Here is a 5,876-nt window from a genome sequence, read left to right as displayed (position 1 = left end):
CGGAAGTATTACTCATGTTCCAATGTTAATTTATAATAAAGGTGCGAATCTTGCAATTGCTCATGAACCAGTTAAAGTTACGACTGAACAAACTAAACCTATGTGTATTAGTGGTATTGCAGCAAAAGGCCATATACAAAATACTTTATGGGGTTCAAGTTCAATGAATGATTATCCTACATGTTTAAACTGTTCCACATAACTGACCTTTTTTGATTCTTTTATAATACCACATGGTAAATCTGACGATAATGGAAATTTATTTGCTACAGATGAGTATTTGGAGTTCATAATTTACATAAAATGTATGTCGCTTAATTTTTGAAAGTGATAGTGATGGCGATGAAGAACTATCTCAAATTCGTTGTAGAGAATCTGAAGACCAATTTAATCGTCGTCGTGCAGACTGGGAAGCATGTAGTGATGAAAAAGTATCTTTTATCTACAAGAGACTTGCAGTATGGTGGACAAACAATAGTATTAAAAGGTTTGGGATGGCCAAGCTGCTTGTATGACAATGCTGTAATGAAATCTGTACCAAATACTACTTATAAATTATTTACTAGAAACAAAGAATTTGAAAGACATTTTAATTGGAGTGCTATCACTTTTAGAAGATATGATCATTTTATGCGAATTTGGTCATTAAAAGATAAAGATTTAATAATGTGGACACGATTTGATACAATGCGTAAATTACAATATAGAATTAAAATTGTGGATGTAAATTATAAATTAATATCACTGAATCAACCACACAATTACTGTCTTAGACATTATGGCCATATGTGTAAACCTGTTCTATACAATTTATTGTGTACAAATTGTTATTTAAATGTTATTATTAACACTCAGGATGAAGGAAAATTATGAATACTGTCTAATAACCATTATGTGAGTTGACATAGTAATGTATTATATTTAACTGAACAACCAACTCAGGATCATTATGGGTTTACTACTCAAGAAATACTTTGTACGTCAAAAGCTCATTATTTTGAAACTATATTACAAATGAGTGATATTTTATTTTGTAGAATATGTTTAACTGCTACATTTGCAGAACGCATTGAAAGTATTTTCACTAAAGATTTAATACGTTCTGTTTCTGTAAATCAAGGAACACGATGTGATTTATAAAATACTATAAATTGTTACAGCAATGGACAATGTGGATGTGCTCTGAGTTCGTTTCTGATTTCTCTGCAAGGATGAAGAGAAATCTGTTTCTTTGATTTTGTTTGCAAAAGAATCTAATGCAATTTGTAATGTCCTTATAACACCTCGAGTGTTGGCTTTGGATGAACACAGAGTGTGTCCAATCCAGTTCTCTAAATTGGATGCACAAGTAATTAATGATGTTGTCTGAGGTAATTTTTCCCATTCCCCCTTCAATTTGCTGTAAAGTTTGTAAACGTTCAATTTGATATTTTTTTTCAAAGTGAGAATGTAACCATAAAATGAATTTAGACATTCTTGAGGATCATCAAATAAATTAATAATTTTAACTAATAGACTTACAATTTCAATTACGTCTATTGTTAGTCCTTCAGTATCATTGTTGTCACTTGTTAAAGTTGTTATTTTTGTTTTCTTAAGGGGAGTTACCTCTTTTTGTTCTTCTGTATCAGAAGTTTTTCTCTTACGTCCTGTGTCTATATCTTTTGCTGGTGTCGTTGGTCTTGTATCATCTTCATCTGAATATTCAGAAGATTCTGATGAAATGTCCTTTTTAGACATATTAAAAAAATAAATTTATGTCTTTTTGAGTTGGAGTAAAGTATTTAAATTGTACTTCTCCAGTAGTAATAATAGATCTGTAAAAAAAATTCAGTCAAGATCTTCCTTCCTAGGATTTACTAGAGCTCATGCCCAAGAATACACTCTTCATAACGTAGTTCATGAGGAGCACAAATGTCTTGTCACAGTAGGTATTTTTCAACGCTTTCCATCCTTTACTTTGACAGACAATGTCATTTCTGCTCTTGTAAGTGGAGAGTCCCAATAAATCAAGATAATTCCAATGTACAAGGCATGTTTTTTGAGTAAGTACCATTTTAAAATAAAAATAAAACAACTGGTCTTTTCTTATCAGTTTTATTTTTACATGAAAGCCTGTACTTTAATCTAATTTTCTACATAATTCTCACCAATGTAAAGGCACTTATCCCATCATACAACCAGCTTTTGAGTGTCATCCTCATAGAAATCTGCCATCTGATTAGGGAACAACTGCAGAAAGTATACTTCTTGACATGTCAGATGTTGGTGGGAATTGGGTAAAAAAGTTGTTTAAACTACAGGTTTTTTTGTGAAAATAAAATTGCTAAGGAAAGTCTAACGGTTTTATTTTTATATCAAAATCGTATTTAAGAAGCACACCTCATACAATCCACTGCTGATTTGTATCCCTTGTCATGCCAAGGAGAGTTGCTTTTCCATTTGATATGTGGTCATTTCGTCTTAAATATCAATACAACAAAGTTTATTTTCATGTGTCCTTTGATGAAGGGTGGTGTAAATTTGTGTTGTCAATACTTTCTGTGTGTCATAGTACTATTGTAGCCTGCCTTTTAGCATTTCCAATGTAATAGAGAGTTTTCAGCTGCTCTAAAATCACAGTTTTATGTTATGCATCACTGTATATATTATGGAACTTTAATGACACCATAATTACTGAGGTTGTTGTGACTGACCATTTATGAACCTTGGCTCACTTTTAAAGTAGACATGTCTGGCTTGCAATCTATAGAAGTTCTCATTCTTCCCGTCAGAGTTCACTACATTATCAGAGAGGAAAGGTTGCAGCACATGAATCCTCACACAACAATCAATGCACCTTGTAACACCACAAAATTACAAAAAGTGAGCCAGACGTTGTGACCAAGTGGTTCTAGGCACTTCAGTCCGGAATCGTGCTGCTGCTACAGTCACAGGTTCGAATCCTGCCTTGGGCATGGATGTGTGTGATGTCCTTAGTTTAGTTAGGTTTAAGTAGTTCTAAGTCTAGGGGACTGATGACCTCAGATGTTAAGTCCCATAGTGTTTGGAGCTGTCTGAACCATTTGAACAAAATGTGATGGGAAGATTAAGTATCATCTACAATTCATCTCAGACACACTCTTGATTACAGCACTTCTAAATGAACTCTACTTGAACTTCACAATGTGAACAGATTTTCAATCATTTGAATCATCACCTGTTGCACTCACTATCATGGCCTTTTCACCATATAATCTAGGCATGTTTGCAACAATGCTGTTGTACCACTCACTGTATGCATCAAAACATCCCACTTTCTATGCTTCAAATATCTTATAATCAGGTCATTAAAACTATTCCCAAATAGAGAAAGAATTATTATTGTTATCTGTTATGTATATACATTCTGTAACTTGAATATAAGTGCTGACTAACTCACATCTTTATGTTTCAGTTTTGGGAGGATAGAACTGTAATAAGTAAACAAGACTCATTATGATCTCAAAATTTGCACCAAAAGTGTATAATGTAGAACTTTGACTAATTATGCACAATGGCTTCCTGAAGCCTTAAAGAATTTGCGTTCAAAGATCATACTCCACAAATTAAATTGTACTCTCTCACTCTCTCATTAATGAAAATCTGTAGAAACAGATGAGAAAGGTGTCCAGCTGGCATTATCTGTTATTTTGGAACAGCTTCTGTGTGTATAAATTATAATACTTTTTCAAAATAGTTCCATGCTGTCATATCAATGATATGCTTGTTGTTGGTTACAGTTTTATTCAGATAACATGCAATGAAGAGTTGCCTGTACATGTACAGATATGTCACACAGGAGAACAATGAGATGGAACTTTCTCAAAATTAGATCCTCATATTACCTGACTTACTGTTTATGATATATCAGTGTTGGCAAATGAAGAAGTACAGATTGTGACATTTGCTGATGAAACTGACAAACTGACCAAGGATCAAAATTCCACAGCATAAAATGTAGCTGGAACTATAATAATCCAGATACACAAGTAGTTCGCAGCATCAACCAAAATGTTCCAGAAATAAAACTTATTCAGATTCATGCTGTATATAATAGTCTGCGAGGTCCTGTAATAAAATGAAAAACAAGTAAACAATGTCTTGTGATGGAATGAGAATATGGCTCAACTGGACAAAAAATCAATTCAGGATGTTGAACCTAACAAGTTATTCCCCAACATAACTCATAGATAAGTTAAGTTGTCATACTTTGTATGTTTTTACTCTTTACTGTTTTACAGTATGGTGTTCTTGGCAAATGATATAAGACCTGACAATGTGTTATGTTGCAAAAATGAGATATGGGTGTGATCTGTGGAGGTAGCTATGAGAATTATTGTAGGAATGTTTTCAAAGAAATCACAATATTTACATTTATTTATCTCTCAGTTCACATACTCTATCATTATGTTTCTAGTAACAAAAATGTTTTTCGTGAATTGTAGCAGTCATAATCATTATAAATGAAGCAATCATAATTTTGAAAAATGCTGCATAAGTTCCCAAAATAAACAGGAAAATATAATCTAGACATCCAAAAGCAAAAGTTTTCTTCCTGGGCTCTGCTATAAATGAGTAAGATTATATTTCAATTTACATAATAAATATTGTAGCTAGAATTAATGCACCAACAGTTAATCATAAACTAACTGTTATAATGAAATGAAGATGCTTTGACCTTCAAAGGATGCTTGTGACCATGATGCCTAAATAAACTCTAGAATTCATAGTCCTTTTAATTTAACTCAACAGGTTATGAGTTTTCACTTTACAGGAGATCTTAAAAATGCAGTGACACAGAAGACAAGTGGTTTATAATTTTCCATCCTCAGTATTACTGCTCTTTTTTTAGATCTGATGGGGTCTATTAAGCCAAAACTGGTGAGCAATTCAAACAAATTAAAATGTGTCCAAGACTGTGAATTTTACAGTTTAACAATTATATGTTGAAATAAACATACAAATTCACCTCAATTTTGCAGTACTGGAACATGTCAGATGTAGATATGACGTGACCAATTTAGTGCTTGATGCACACTGACAGTCACAAGTACCAGAAAATTAACAATTTACAAGCAAATAGTTAAATAAATTAAAGAAAACAATCAAAGATCACCACCCATGTTTTCCAACCACTGAACTGCTGCCACCTTGTTGCAGTCACGACTTGGAGAATCTCACTATTCTCAGCATTAGAGAGTAACAGCTGTTCTCTCTGTCCGACATCTGATTCAGTTCAGATTCCATAAGGTGACATGGGACAACTGAAGCCCAGGAGTTTGATTTGCAAGAAGCCTGTCTGGAGTGCAGACGATCACTCTAATTTCCAGGCAGAAGCCAGATAAAGCTCTGGCTAACTGGCTCATGGCACTTCTCCAGCTTAGTTGATGAGATTTTGATTAGATTGTAGAACCTTACTGAATGATCTTGCATATGATACGAGACTGATTATTCTGTATTCCTGTACATAAATGGTTGAGAGTTAGGTGTCTTCTTAGGTGAGATGGAGTAATATTGCTTAACACTGAGAGCCACTGAAAAGCCATAGGCAGAAGTGTACCAGACATAATGTGCATGGCATGTCAAAGATGATCACTTAAATGACAAATTTTAAGAATATTTCAGTTTCCATATTAAATGGGCCGGGGACCTGTTGCGTCATATGCCTGAACAGTAGTCAGCTGGTGAAGAACGTAAATCCAGTGATGTTCTCAAAGTGTTTGCATCAGTTCCATAAAAAGTTTCCAAAAGCTAGCTTTCACAGTAAATTATTGTGGCTCTTCATTTCTCCAGCTGTTTTCTGAAGATGGCGACAATACATAAGTGACCTACCCAAGGTTATGTCCAGGTATTTT

This window comes from Schistocerca americana, chromosome X (genome assembly GCF_021461395.2).
Source record: "Schistocerca americana isolate TAMUIC-IGC-003095 chromosome X, iqSchAmer2.1, whole genome shotgun sequence".
In the NCBI taxonomy this organism is placed as follows: domain Eukaryota; kingdom Metazoa; phylum Arthropoda; class Insecta; order Orthoptera; family Acrididae; genus Schistocerca; species Schistocerca americana.
Note: the sequence above shows the minus strand (reverse complement) of the source record.